Genomic DNA, 15645 nt, shown 5'->3' with positions numbered 1-15645 from the left:
GCCGCCAGCGACCGCGGAGCCCAAGCAGCTGGGCGGCCCGCAGCCGCCGCTCGCGCTGCCGCCGCCGCCGCTGCCGCCGCCGCCGACCGACGAGCAGCCCGAACCTCGGACGCGGCGCAGGGCCTATCTGTGGTGCAAGGAGTTCCTGCCCGGTGCCTGGCGGGGCCTTCGTGAGGACCAGTTCCACATCAGTGTCATCAGGTCGGTGGCGGTGCCCCGCCGGGGTGGGCGCGGGTGCAGACGCCTGGAGCCGCTACCCGGTCAGGTGACGCTGGCCGGGCGGGGGCGGGGCCTGCGGACACTGCGGTGGCCGGAGACCCCCCTCCCGAACCGCGTGAAATCCCAGCCGGATTCCGCGGCACGGGCCCCGCGGTCTCCCAGGACCTTCCAGAAGACAGGCCTTTAAAAAAAAAAAAACCGGTTTCATGGGAAAACAGGTCCCCTGTAGGCAGAACAATGCCGTTGAGTCACAAAGTGCGTTTTGTCCAGAAGCTTAAAAATTTGTCTGGGACGCCCCTCTGCCGTTTTAGGGCCTTGAATGTGGAGGGGTGTCGTGATTGGCTTTAAAAAAAAGTCACCTGATAACTTTTCTTCTAGTTCCTCGAGTCCATGGTTTGCTTTTCTCCTCGCTCTGAAAGAGTCATTTGTTAGTATCCAAGGGGTGACATTGGCTGCATCCTGGCTGACACTGTTCAGTCATAGGGGTGTATCCGTGGTCAAAGCTTAGGAGGCGTGGCTCCAAAAATTACGAGCAAGGGAGGAAGATTTTTCCCCCTTTTTTCCTTCCCCTTTTTTAAAGCTAAAAATATGTAGTCATAAATTTAAATGACAAAAAATATGTGTGTATTCACATACATAAAATATATGTAAATGACAAAAAATATATGTGTATGACAAAGAATATATGTATTCAGACTGAACAGAAGACTCCCTTGATTTCTGTTGCCGCTTTGCTCCCACGAGATAACCATTTCACAGTTAGTGTGTGTTCTTCTATTTAGACCTTTAGAAAAGGGTTTCTTTCTCTCCTGGTTTTCTTTTAACTGGTTGGCCAGGTTGAGTGTCATATCTAGAAACTGGCTGGCTGCCACTGATAATCCCCAAATCCAATTGTAGTCATTTGATTCCTTTTCCGTGCCCAGAGCTGCAAATGCGGCAGAATTACTGAGCTCCACTTCCTTGTTGGGCCTCTGGCCTGTCTTACAGATTTGTTTATGAGCAGTGAGAGTCAGAAGGTAGGAATCAGGGGCTCCTGGGTGGCACAGCGGTTGAGCGTCTGCCTTCGGCTCAGGGCGTAATCCCGGCATTATGGGTTCGAGCCCCACATCAGGCTCCTCTGCTATGAGCCTGCTTCTTCCTCTCCCACTCCCCCTGCTTGTGTACCCTCTCTCGCTGGCTGTCTCTATCTCTGTCGAATAAATAAATAAAATCTTAAAAAAAAAAAAAAAGGTAGGAATCAAAACCAGAGGTGTTTAGATAATCTCACAATTGCCTAATGAATTTTTTTTTCATGAAACTCTCCAAAACTATCATATTTAGTTAGGCCTGAAGATTCTCAGTGAGAAGGGTGATAGAACTCATCCTAGGCCATGTCATCAGTTTGTAAAATGAAAAACCTAGAGGGGCTGGAGGTCAGTGGCTGTTTGCTGAACTAGTAGGTCTCTGGTACCCCTCTCCTGATCCATTACTCTTGCCTGTTGCCTGTGAAGATGTTTGGACACCTTAAGACATTTTTTGTGGCCCCTTTTGGGGGGTGTCACTGGTCAGTTAAACCTTTGTATTTTGCTCAAAACTCATTGTAAGAGCATTGAGGATGTGTTTTGTTTCTTTTCTCCAAGAATTAGTAGTCTTAGAAATGGTCTTGGAAGCTTTCCTTTTGGTTTGGAGGGCCTTTTTAAAACAACATATGGTATACATTGCCTCTTAGTTCTGTTTGTGGTTATAGAATCCGTTGAATAGAGAGAAAAGAGGTGATTTAGGACATGGGAAGGGGGTGATGCTTAGCTTTTAAAAAGCAAAAGAGGCAGTTCAGAATGGGAAAAAGGGTTCCCTTTGGTTGAAATCTAATGAACTTCCACAGGCAGTTGCCTGGCTATTAGGTGTTAATGACAGTTCATGATCTTTCAGCTTTTGGCTGAGTGCTGGTCCATCCCCAGTGGTTTATCAGACCTCACCACCTCAACTCAGTCCGTCTAGACTGTCCCACATTTCACCCTTTTGCTCCTTCCCACTCTGGAATATGCTTTTGCAGTTGGTAACAGCAGCTGACCAGAGTCCCAGGACCACTGCCACCTTTGCCCTCCCCCAGAAGCACTTCCTCGGCCTTCAGTGGCAGCTGAGACCTGGTGAGCTGCTTTTGCATCCACACCTACTGTCTATTCCCTGTGCTGTTTCTGAGGCCAGGAGTCCAGGTCCGTGTCCTTGCTTAGATCCTGTAACAGGAGGCGCCCATGGATGTCCTTGTGCTTTGGGTTCCCTCCTCTGAATCGTTCTTTGTCCTGTTGCCAGGTATTCTCAAATATTGTTGCTCTTTGTTTTAAAGTTTACGTGGCTTCCTGTAGCTGGAGAATAAAATCCAGACTTATTTGCCTGCTTTAAACGTCGGCCCCAGCCTCCCTTTCTAGAGTGGTTCCTTTTTGTTGTGATTGTTTAAAAATCGTTCCCCTCCTCTTACCAGCAGTGAGGAGCAGTGAGCTCCTTACACTGGACCCTGTATTTCCTGAATGAGCTTTGTGCTTTCAATCTCTAGGCCTTTCTTTGCTCTTACACTCTGCTTGGCAGCCTGGTGTCTGCTTTTAAACTTCCTTCTTCAAGGCCTACCTTAGAGAGAAACAGAATTAAATTCTTCTTTATGTGTGTCTTTTCCATAGCACTTCGTATGCATACACACCTTCGGAGCAACAGCACCTACCACGTTTGTGTGTTTATGCTTTGCCTCTTCTGTTAGATTGAATTCCTAGAGGGCATTTCTTATTCATCTTGTATCTCCAGCAATGGAATAGTGCCCGACTTGTGGTAGGCACTGGATTTTAGCTTAAATTGACCTCTTCACTCTCCTCTTACTGTGATGACAGGGGTCTCTCTAATCAGACTGTTGTTTGCCTGACCCTCTGGTTAGGAGTGGTGTAGGGAAAGAGAAGAATTATTGTAACATTGGGGCGCCTGGGTGGCTCCTCAGTGAAGTGCCCAGCTCTTGATTTTGGCTCAGGTCATGATCTCAGGGTCATGAGATAGAGCCCCTCATGGGGCTCTAAGCTGGGCGTGGACTCTGCTTAAGTTTCCCCACCATGCCCCCCCCCCCGCCCCACTCACTGTCTCTCTCTCTCAAACAAAAAAATTACTGTCCATGCCTAGCCATCACAGCCGATCACTAGCTTCTGTCCAGGCCCATCAAATCAAGGGTTTGTTATTATCACTCGTTGCTGATTGGTAAAAGTCACAATCAGTTGTGAAATGAAATTGCACATCTTTGCAAGATTTCATGAAGTTTGGCGGAAGAAATGTTTGAGAGCTGTTAAAGTTCCACACGTATCTGTTGACACATTACATCCCACAGACCACCAGCAGTTGAAAATTGTTGGGGAAGGTGATACCCTGAACTCTCCCAAGTAGAATCATTTAGATATCAAAAAAACAAGAGAAGTTGAAAAGACTGGCCAAGTCCTTAGATATATTTGCACAATGATGCAGTAAAAGTCAAATAGGGAGTGAGTTGTGGCTTATGGTATCATCATTAAGTTTTTTGATAAAATTATGCCAAAATTCCCTGCTTAATTTCCTTTTTTTGGGGCGCCTGGGTGGTTCAGTCGTTAAGCATCTGCCTTCGGCTCAGGGCGTGATCCCGGCGTTCTGGGATCGAGCCCCGCATCAGGCTCCTCTGCTGGAAGCCTGCTTCTTCCTCTCCCGCTCCCCCTGCTTGTGTTCCCTCTCTTGCTGTCTCTCTCTCTCTGTCAAATAAACAAATAAAATCTTTAAAAAATTTTTTTCCTTTTTATTTTTTTTATTTTTTTAAAAGATTTTATTTATTTATTTATTTGAGAGAGGGAGTGAGAACACTAACAGGAGGGGCAGAGGGAGAGGGAGAAGCAGACTCCCTGCTGAGCAGGGAGCCCAGTGAACACAGGGGCTCAATCCCAGGGCCCTGGGATCATGACCTGAGCCATAGGCAGATGCTTAACTGACTGAGCCACTCAGGCGCCCCAAGTGATCTTACTTAAAAAAAAAATTAATAAACTTGGGGCGCCTGGCTGGCTCAGTCGACGGAGCATGTGACTCTTGATTTCAGGGTGGTGAGTTCCAGCTCCACGTTAGTCATAGAGCTTACTTAGAAAAAATTAATAAACTTAATTTTTTTAGAGCAGTTTTAGGTTCACAGCCAAACGAAGCAGAAAGTACAGAGAGTTCCCGTATACCCCATCCTACGCCCAACACGCACACCAGAGTGGTACCTTGGTTACGGTTCATGAGCCTGTGCTGACATCATCATCACTCACAGTCCCTAATTTACACTGAGGCTCACTCTCAGTGTTGTCCATTCAGTGGGTTTGGACAAACGTATGTCATGTATCTACTGTTGCAGCATCCTGCAGAAGAGCTTCACTGCCCTGAAGGTCCTCTGTCCGTCCCTCTCTCCTCCCAACCCCTTTTCTCAAAGGTTCTATGATTGGAAGCATAAAGTATGTAATCTTTTCAGATTGGCTTCTTCCCTTAACAGTATGCTTTTAAAAGTTTCCTTTGTGTCTTTTCATGGCTTACCATGTCATGATCGTATATTTCACTTTAGTACTGAATAATATTTCATCGTTCAGGTGGAGCACGGTTTTTCCACTTATGTGCTGAAGGACATCTTGGTCGCTTCCAAGCCATTATGAATAAAGCTGCCGTAAATATCCATGTGCAGCTTTTTGTGTGGATGTAAGTTTTCAACTCTTTGAGCAAATATGGAAGCGTGCAGTTGGCTGGATTATATGGTAAGAGCCTGTTTTGTTCTGTAAGAAACGGCCAGTCTGTCTTCCAGAGTGGTGGCGCCATCTTGCATTCCTGCCAGCAGTGAGCAAGGGTTCGCGGTGCTCCGCCTCCTCGCCAGCATTTGGCGTCAGCGTTCTAGACTTCGCCGCTCTGATAGGTGTGCGCTGGTATCTCATTTTAATTTGCGATTCCCTAATGACGTGATGTGGAGAATCGTTTTACATGCTTACATGCCTTCTGTATATCTTCTTTGGTGAGGTGTGTGTTTAGGTCTTTTGCCCATTTTTAAAATCAAGTTGTCTGTTTACTTATTGTTGAGTTTTAAGAGTTTTTTGTGTAAGAGTTAATTTGTATCTTTTGGCTAATAGTCCTTTACCCAGTGTGTCTTTTGCAGATATTTTCTTCCAGTTTATGGTTGTTGCCTTATTTTCTTGAAGAGTGTCTTTGTGGAGAAGTTTTAAATTTTAATGAATTCTAACGTATCAGTCATTTCTTTCATAAATTGTGCCTTAGGTGTTGTATCTAAAATGTAGTGGCCATAAGCAAGGTTGTTTAGATGATTTCCTGTTATAGTCTGGTTTGTAGTTTTGTGTTTTACATTTGGGTCTAGAATCCATTTTGTGTTAACTTTTGCAAAGGATATAAGGTCTGTGTCTAGATTTTTTTCTTTCTTTCTTTTTTTAAAGTAGGCTCCATGCCATGTGAAGCCCAGTACAGGGCTTGAACTGACAACCCTGAGGTCAAGACCTGAGCTTCAATCCAAAGTCAGATGCTTAACTGACTGAGCCACCCAGATGCCCCTAGATTTCTTTTTTTAACTGTGAATGTCTAGTTGTTCCAGCACATTTGTTAAGACTGTCCCTTCTCTCTTGAACTGCCTTTGCTCTTTGTCAGGATCAGTGGACTGAATTTATGTGGATCTATTTCTGGGCTCTGCACTCTGTTCCATCGATCTGTTTGCCCATTCTTTTTTTTTTTTTTCTTCCTTTAAAGATTTCATTTATTTATTTGACAGAGAGAGAGTGTGCGCTCACACAAGCAGGGAGTGTGGCAGGCAGTGGAGAGGGAGAATTAGGTTCCCCATAGAGCAGGGGGGCCCCACGTGGGGCTTGATCCTAGGACCCTGGGATCGTGACCTGAGCTGAAGGCAGTCGCTTAACCAACTGAACCACCCAGGCACCCCCTGTTTTCCATTCTTTTGGCCAACGCCACACTGTCCTGATTACTGTAGCTTTATGGTAAGTCTTGAAGTCCCGTAGTGTCAGTCCTCTGACTTTGTTCTTCTCCTTAAATACTGAGTTGGCTATTCTGGGTGTTTGCCTCTCTGTATAAACTCGAGAGTCAGTTTGTCAATATTGATAAAACAACTTGCTGGGATTTTGGTTGGGATTGTGTTGGATCTATATATCAAGTAGGGAAGAACTAGCATCTTGGCAATATACTGAGCCTTCCTATCCATGGACATGGAATATCTCTCCATTTTATTTAGTTATTGTTTGATATCTTTCATAAGAGTTTTGTATTTTTCCTTCTATAGATCTTGTACATATTTTGTTATATTTATAGCTAAATGTTTCATTTTTTTGGTTGCTGATGTACATGGTAATGTGTTTTTAATTTTATTTTCTACTTGTTCATTGCTGGTATATGGGAACATGAAAGTGATTGATTTTTTTGGTTTTTTTTTTTTTTTTTTAAGAGAGAGTGGGGAGTGGCAGAGGAAGAGGGAGAGAGAAATCTTAAGCAGACTCCATGCCCAGTGTGGAGCCCTACGTAGGACTTAATCTCACAACCCAGATATCATGACCTGAGCCAAAATCAAGAGTTGGATTCTTAACTGACTGAGCCACCCAAGTGCCCCAGTGATTGACTTTATATGTTAACTTTTATATGACTTTTGTATCCTGTAACCTTGCTATAATTCTTACTAGTTCCAGGATTTTATTTTCAGTCTAGTGTCTTGGCTTGTCCAGCTACTGATGCCCATGTTCTCCTTCTGGGTTTTTCCCTGCTGCAGACCCCCCCCCCCAATCTTACCATCCTCTATCAGCTGGCAGAGAATCTTGTCCTGCCCTTGCACAGCCCTTGTCTTTAGCTTTTCATGAGTCTGTTTTGCACCTACAATGAGATTGTACTCCATGTCTTTCATAGTTTTGTATGTATGTAATCAAGCTCTACACCCAACATGGGGCTTGAGCTCACAACCCTGAGATCAAGAGTTGCATGCTCGGGGCACCTGGGTGGCTCAGTTCGTTAAGTGTCCAACTCTTGGTTTTGGCTCAGGTCATGATCTTGGGGTCATGGGATCAAGCCCTGCATTGGGCTCTGTGCTCAGTGCAGGGTCTGCTTGGGATTCTCTCCCTCTGGCCCTCCTCTCATGCACGTGCACTCTCTCTTTAAAGTAAAATAAATAAATAAAATCTTAAAAAAAAGAGTTGCATTCTCTACCAAGTGAGCCTGCCAGGTGCCCCTCCACGTCTCTCATTCCGTATTTATACATCTCACTGTGGCCAGTACTGTTTTCTGCTGAGTGTCCCAGCAGCCCAGGGACTTATGATGAAACACTAAAAAAAAGTAAGGCCTGGGAGGTCCGTGTGAGCTAGGGGCCTGTGGAGCACTTTGTGGAGAAAGCGGCAGCAGCCCTGAACTTTGAAAGATGGAAGAACCTCTCGGGCGAGAGAGCAGGCAGAGGCCTTCTGCCTTCCCAGGATGCTAAGAATAGTGACTTGAGATCAGGATTTTAGGAACCCTTTCTGAGGGACACTTGGAAATGCCCGGACACAGTTTTGGTTGTCACGATTGGGTGGTGGCGGCGGTGGCGGCACTGCTGGCATCTAGTGGGTGGAGGGAAGGGTACTGCTAACCACCCCGCAGTACAAAGGACAGCCCCCCCCCAAACAAAGGATTCTCGGGCCCCACGTGTCGGCAGTGCCGAGCTGGAGCAGCCCTTGGAATAGAGGACCAAAGACCAGCTTCCCTCTTTCGTCCATCTGGCAGCTCGGACGGATGAGCTGCTTTACCGTTGCTGCCGAGGAACGGCTGACGTGACCTTACGTGATCATCACAAAATCCCCGGTTAGATGCTACTACTTTATTTTATGGTGAGAAGACAGGCTTAAAAGGCATCGAGTAACTTGCCCAAGGCCACACAACTGTCTGTGGGAGCCACAGTTCACCAAGGTCAAAAGCTGTTCCCTTAACCCTGCCTCCAGGCTTGGGGTTAAGCCCTGTTACCACACATTGATGCTGTCATTTCACTGAAGTTGTTTGTTTTTTTCCCACCCGAGCCATGGTTGTTTCAAATTGTTTTAGATGGTTAAAAGAAATTTTGCAAAACTCTGGGTTTTTTTCCCCCTTATTGCATTTGTGCTCCAAATTCATTGGTTGTTTTGGTATGTTCACTGTTCTGTTTTCCATGTATCCAGTCCTTGGACTTGTGGATCATTTTCCTGCTGAGGTACTGGTTATGTTTGAATTTTTTTTCGCCCTAGTCATTTGACTTTTAGAAAAAGTGAAATTTTGGGGGGGCCAGGCTGTAAGCCTCAGGGAGACAGAGTCCCGCACGTGCTGAATTTGGTGCCACATAACTTGTGGACAGTTTGCAGAGGTGTCAGTGGCTTCTTTGCTTTTCAGCAAAATACAGTTGGCTAGGTGCGGACCAGATAACCTCCCATCTTAATTTAGCAGACGAAAATTTTTGTTGAAGTTTTCTCTGGAGCAGGCAAGTTCTCGGATTTATCATTCTCTGAGCATTGAGCTGATGCGTCTAGATGTGGATCCTTTTCCAAATGATTAAAAATATATAGATGTTTTATTGGGTGAATGGATAAGCAAAATGTCACATTTACATGGACTATTATTTAGCCTTAAAAAAGGAGATTCTGACACCTGCTACAGCATGGATGAACCTTGAGTACTAATGCTAAGTGAAATAGTTGCAAGTCACAAAAAGATGTACACTGTCTGATTTGACTGCTGTGAGATCTCTAGTGCAGTCAGATTCATAGAGACAAAGTAGACTGGGGGGGGTGGCCAGGGGCTGGGGGGAGAGTGGAGAGTTAGTGCTCAGTGGGCACAGTTTCAGTTTCACAAGATAAAAAGAATTCTGGAGATGGATGGTGGTGATGGTTGCAAAACAGTGTGAATGTACTGAATGCCGCTGAATTGTACTCTTAAACATGGCTAAGATGGTAGGGGCGCCTGGGTGGCTCAGTGCGTTGCGTGTCTGCCTTTGGCTCAGGTCATGATCCCGGGGTCCTGGGATCGAGCCCCGCATTAGGCTCCCTGCTCAGACAGCAGTCTGCTTCTCCCTCTCCCTCTGCCTGCCGCTCCACCTGCTGTGCTCTCTCTCACCTCTCTCTGTCAAATAAATAGATAAAATCTTAAAAAAAAAAAAAAAAGGTTAAGACGGTAAATTGTATATGTATTTCACCACAATTTAAAAACTAGAAACAGGGATGCCTGGCTGGCTCAGTCAGTGGAATATGAGACTCTTGGTCTTGAGGTCCTAAGTTTGAGCCCCACATTGGGTGTAGAGATTACTGAAAAAAAAAATAAACTAAAAAAAATGGCTTTGGAAAACTGGAAAAATATATATATGTAGATGTTTGACATTAGGAAGGTCCTATTTCAAGACACTGGGCGTTCCACTAAATTGTATCACTATAGCATGGATTTTTCCTGCTTAGGATGCTGTGGAATAAAATAGAAATTAAGTAATCTCTTTGAGACCTGCTAAGTCTACAAAAAAAGGATGCAAGCCATTTTTAAAGCAATTCGAAAATGTGTTACAAAAATAAAAGCTATTATTTTACAGTAAACCCTATCTAGCAAAGTGATGGTACTCCAAAACTTTTAAAAAATATATTTTCTGTAGGATAAAGACTTGAAAACATTGAAGCCACTCCTGGATGCAGATGCAGAGACTAGCTCAGAAGCTCTCTCCTGTATGTTTGCTTTATAACTTGTAGTTAAAACTTGTTCTTCATGGGGCGCCTGGGTGGCTCAGTCGTTAAGCATCTGCCTTCGGCTCAGGGCGTGATCTTGCCGTTCTGGGATCGAGCCCCACATCAGGCTCCTCCGCTGGGAGCCTGCTTCTTCTTCTCCCACTCCCCCTGCTTGTGTTCCCTCTCTCACTGGCTGTCTATCTCTGTCAAATAAATAAATAAAATCTTAAAAAAAAACAAAACAACTTGTTCTTCAGCCAAATCACCAACTACTTCTTAACCGTAAACCGAGTACTTGAATGTGGGGATGTGACATTCACTAGTGCCCCAGATCTCTGCTGTGTATGCCAGCTTCCTGATGCCGATGTCTTCAGGCGGGTCACATCTACTGGACTATTCAGCTTTCTTCCTGGGACTGAGAAGGTTTTGATGATCTCATCAACTCCGATTTGGCTTCCTTTTACACATGGAGGGTATTTACAAGCTATGTGAACTTTTCGGAGCAACCAGAATTGAATGACAGTTTTCATGGCCAACAGCTGATGGCAGTATTCAGTGTTTTTGGTAAGGTGGGTGGAAAGTCTGGAAGGGCTTCTGAAGGGGCCGTTTTTTCCTCTGTATGTGCTATGGAAGCAAGAGGACAGCTTGCTCCTGCGGCTTTACGGGTGGAGAAGGGGTGCGGAGTATACGGGCAGCACTGTCCGCTCCCACCTGACAGGCTGGATGGTAGGAAGCCGAGGCTTTTCCAGCTTCGCTTCCTCTCTTTCTGGTTGGGTCACTTCAAATGACTTGTTTTTGGTATTTCAATGAACCTCTGGCCTTCCAGGCAAAGTACAGCTGTGCCCTAAATGGTGACTGACCTGCCTCTGAAGTCAGTGGCATTGTCTCATTTGGCTCATAGTGGGGAAATGCCCTTTTTCCTTCTCCTTCCTTGAAAATCTCCACATTGCTGTGAAGTCTGGAAACTAACTGTACTTAATGGCTGCATGTCAGAGTCACCTGTTCAAATGGTGATGACCTAGTAGCAAATGGAGAGGAACCTTTTTTTTTTTTTTAAAGATTTTATTTATTCAACAGAGATAGAGACAGCCAGCGAGAGAGAACACAAGCAGGGGGAGTGGGAGAGGAAGAAGCAGGCTCATAGCAGAGGAGCCTGATGTGGGGCTCGAACCCATAACGCTGGGATCACGCCCTGAGCCAAAGGCAGACGCCCAACCGCTGTGCCACCCAGGCGCCCCAAATGGAGAGGAACCTTGCACTTTGCTGGTTTGGGGATTTTGTGGATTTACCCGGGGTATTGGTAACACGTAAATTTCCCTGAGCTGCTTTGCTGTCTAAACCAATAGACTTCTGTGGGAAAGGATGGTGCTGCAGGCTCTGTGACAATGGAGCTGATGTAGAGAAAGGCAAGTTGGGGGAGAAGAAAATCTGGCACTTTCTTTGAAGTTGAAGTTTGGTTGGAAAATTCACCAAGAAGCAAGTTAGCCCTTATTATTTTAGATTGACAATGGATAAGAAACACTTTGGCTGTTTTAAAGGCTAGATTAGGAAATGCAAGGCTGAAAAGGAGGTCTGGGCATAACAGTCCTTTAAAGTATCCAGAATATTATCTGTTATGTGACTTGAGGCAGGAAATTTGCAGTAAAGGCTCAATTAATTGGGGCCCAACTCACTGAAAATTTTCCTTATTCTTTTTTTTTTTTTAAACCACTGCCTTGTCCGTAAAATCAAGTAAAGGGTTAGATTTGTGCTTATCAAACTAGAATACCCATACTCAAGCCACAGTGCGATCTTATAAATCTGCCCAGAAAGCTAATTGTATTGACGGGTTCAGAGAGTAGTTTGTATTTACCAGTTGTGTTTATTAAAACAGAAAACTGGTATATTATGGAGAAGAGAAAACACTGCCTGGATAGATATATGAAATTTTGAGTTTAGATTTTCGACAAGAATATTTTATTTGTTAATCTCTAATTTGCTCGTAGTTAGTTAAGCTGATGCTTCATAGCTGCTGGGTGATTACCCAGGAAATTGAATCAAGTGGGCTAACTCCCTCCCTGAGCGTTCCTGTTATTTGTGAGGTGATTACAGAAGACAGTTGGAAAAAACAAAGGTTATTTTTGTTCATTTTGTTTGAAATTTTTTTGAGGGGCACCTGCCTGCCTCAGTCGGTTGAGTGTCTGACTCTTGGTCTTGGCACGGGTCATGATCTCAGGGTCGTGAGATTGAGCCCTGCGTCAGGCTCCGTGCTCAGCGTGGAGTCTGCTTGAGATTCTCCCTCTCCGTCTGCCCTTCCCGCTTGTCCTCTCTCTTTCTCTCTCTCCAAAATAAATCTTTAAAAAGGAAGAAAGAAAGAAAGAAAGAGAGAGAGAGAGAGAGAAAGAAAGAAAGAAAGAAAGAAAGAAAGAAAGAAAGAAAGAAGCAAACAAACCTAAGCAGACATACATCCTGTCATCGTCCAGGACCTGGTGACATCTGTGTGCATCGAGGGCAGGGTCACATGGAGGGGGCTGAGAATCCTCCAGGTGTCTCTGACCTTTTCAGGGACCCCGTGTGACTAATGAGAACTGCAAACAGATCTGCTGTATGAGTTGCCCCTTGTCCATTTGTGGATTGTGAATAAGGAAGCTGAGGATTCGCTAAGGTGTGTGTATTATCAGTGGGCACGCAGCTCATGCCTGAGGTTATGGCTGTACTTTGGCATTTGGGTAGGAGAGATGTAGTCATCTCTTCTGAGTTTTCCTGTCTGATTCTCTTAATTTTCCTGCCTTTGCGTTTGGCCTGTTGGCTCAGTGGTGGAATTTAGGATTCTGCATTAAAGAGCACTGTGCAGGGGCACTTGGGTGGCTCAGTCAATTAAGCATTTGCTTTCGGCTCAGGTTATGGTCCCAGGGTCCCAGGATCGAGCCCCATGTCGGGCTCCCTGCTCAGCGGGGAGTCTGCTTCTCCCTCTCCCTCTGCCCCTGTTAATGCTCTCTCTCTTGCTCGTTCTCTCTCAAATAAATAAATAAAATCTTAAGGAAAAAAAAGCATGTGGAAGGCCCTCTGTGCAGAGATGGCCACAACCACTAAAGCTTAAGTTAAAGACTTTGAAAAGCCAAGAGAGTATGAACAGCATGGAAATGAGTCTATAGGAGGAGGGCAGAGGGCAAGAGAGACACGTGTTAGCAAACCTCCCCTCTCTGGATTTTATTCTAGAATGTTTCTCTTGACGGTTTTTACAATGCTTTGGGTGCCAGGACTGTGGAACCCAGGCAGTGAGACGGGTGGGAGGAGAAGAGAAGGTGGTGGGTTTTGTGTGTGAGAGCCTTCTCTTACTGGCCTCAAACGTGGAGGGATGGAAGGAAAAGTGGCAAAAAGAGATGTGGGAAGGGAAGTAAAGAAGTGCCTGGTCAGGACCGGAGGAAAGGACCCCTGGTAGCAGTGGTGGGGGGAAAGCGCCACGTGTGAATGGAATAAGGAAGGGTGTGCGAAGCTGGGAACTCATAGTGCAGCCGTGGAGAGGTTTCCTGAAACTGGGTAACTTTTCTCATTCCAAAGCTCTTAGTAATGTTTCTTTTTCCGGATCCAAAAATCAGAGTAGTTTTTTTTTTTTTTGTGGGCTTGATGGCTCTTAGGACCTAGCAGTTCCCCTGGAAGTGTTCCGTGGTTGGGAGCAGATTTTAATCAAATGATGATCGCCATGGATAAGACACAGGTTCAATATTAAGAGGGTGGTTTAGATAAATCAATGAATGTTCAATCTGTAGTTAACTATTTAAGGCAAAGTGGTTATCACTGGTTCAAAAAGAAAAATGACAGCTTTATTGAGATACCATAAAGTTCACCCTTTTAAATTCAGTTCAGTGATTTTTAGTATTTTTATAGGGTTCTACAGTAATCACTGCTCTTTTCAGAGCATTTTCATCACTGAAGAAATCAATCCTTTACCATTAGCAGTCTCTCCCCATGCTTCCCTCCTTAGCTCCTGACAATCACAAATTCACCTGATATCTTCTGGACGTTTCACGTAGGATCACACAATATGTGTGGATTTTTATGACCATTTTCTTTCACTTAGTATGTTTTCAAGGTTTATTCATGTCATAGCACATATGGTACTTTGTTCCTTTTTATGGTTGAATAATATTCCATTGCATGATATACCACAATTTGTTCGTCAGGTGATGGACATTTGAGCTTTTCCATTATTTGGCTATTATGGACATTTGTGTACAGTTTTTGTCTTCAGTTCTCTTGGGTGTATGCCTAGGAGTGGAACTGCTGGGTCTTGTGGTAACTTGATGTTTAACCTTTTGAAGATGTCACTAATCTTTTGAAGCCTCTGTCAAAGAGAATCTCCGTGGACCCCAGCAAATGTTCCCCATTGTGACTGAGAAGATACTGGACAAGGTTGTCATTGCTTTGACCCACTGTGATCTTTATCAGCACCATGTTTTCCTTGCTGCCAGTGATCTTGGTTTTATACAGACCCTACATTGCCAGCTGATATATTTTTTAAAGATTTATTTATTTATTTTAGAGGAAGAGAGAGTGAGAGCATGTGAGTGGGGGGAGGGGCAGAAGCAGAGGGAGAGGGAGAGAGAATCCTCAAGCAGACTCCCTGCTGAGCATGGAGCCCTACGTGGGCCTTGATCCCAGGACCCTTGGATCATGACCTGAGACAAAGGCAGATGCTTAACCAACTGAGCCACCCAAGTGTCTCTAAATTTTTTAAATTACATTTATAAAGTAGGAAAGAGTAAAAAATGTAAAATAGCTTTATCAGTTGACACATTCTGCTAAATTGGCCTCAGGTTCCCTTCCTTTGCCCAGAGATAATCACCATTCTGAATTGGTATTAAAATTCTGTTTGTTTCATTCTGAAGTAAGATTCCGATCTTGAAACCTTTTACGATCTGTGTATTTGGTTTAAGTGCTGAAGCATTAGAGTATTTTTTATGATAGGTGTACTTGTAATAGAATAGCTGACGTATAAGAGAATTAATAATCCTCTATGTTTTGGAACATGGTGGTTCATATTCAAACATAGGGGACCGTTGTCAGTTAGGCTTCTGTTTGAGGAAGGCCTTGCGCGGTGAGAAGGCATGATTGATCACACGTCTTGCCACAAGGAACTTTAAAAAGGAAGTAGCATCAAATACCAGATCTTAGTGTTACATGGAGTGGTTTTTGTTTTGAAATGATTTTATGGAATTTCCCAAGGTTCTTTTTAATAATGTTGATCAATTGATACGTTGCCTACTGTGACACAGTATCTTTGACCCATTTCTGGGTCAACCAAAATTTTAGATTATCTGCTATTTTACATTTTCCAATTTGATCTTCTCTTCTTAGTGGTTAGTGCAGTTAATTGTGTGGCTTTATGAGGAGGGTGATGGATTGACATTTATCAGTTTTGAAGTTACCCTGCATGGAGTCACTGATGCATGTCACCAAGAAGTAATTTTTTTTTTTTTAAGATTTTATTCATTAGAAAAAGAGAGAGAGAGAGCACACGTGTGCGAGCAGGGGGAGAGGCAGAGGGAGAAGCAGACTCCCTGCTGAGCAGGGAGCCTGATGTGGGGCTTAATCCCAGGACCCCGGGATCATGACCTGAGCCGAAGTCAGACGCTTCACTGACTGAGCCACCCAAGGTGCCACCCACAAGAAGTCATTTAAATAAAGCTAACTCTCAACGTGTTTTTAATTTATTTTAATAAATGTATTTTTTCTTTCTTTTTTTTTTTTT

General features: G+C 44.4%; 1 protein-coding gene across 16 annotated transcripts in view; it reads left to right on the top strand.

Annotated features, from left to right (window-relative positions):
* Positions 1 to 6: 6 nt before the first annotated feature.
* The window catches only part of CHKA (choline kinase alpha), a 58225-nt gene continuing 42586 nt past the window's right edge, over positions 7 to 15645 (top strand). For 9 of the 16 annotated variants that reach the window (XR_004621170.1, XR_004621168.1, XR_004621167.1 and 6 more), the window contains exon 1: positions 74 to 201. The gene's annotated coding sequence lies outside the window, so the exon portion shown is untranslated. Of the gene's footprint in view, positions 202 to 15645 lie in introns of all 16 variants that reach the window. The other 7 variants (XM_034644884.1, XM_034644883.1, XM_034644885.1 and 4 more) reach the window with 2 other exon arrangements.

The sequence above is a fragment of the Ailuropoda melanoleuca genome, chromosome 16, assembly GCF_002007445.2.
Source record: "Ailuropoda melanoleuca isolate Jingjing chromosome 16, ASM200744v2, whole genome shotgun sequence".
In the NCBI taxonomy this organism is placed as follows: Eukaryota; Metazoa; Chordata; class Mammalia; order Carnivora; family Ursidae; genus Ailuropoda; species Ailuropoda melanoleuca.
The sequence above is the reverse complement of the archived record's forward strand: the minus strand, read 5'-3'. Positions and strand labels throughout refer to the sequence as shown.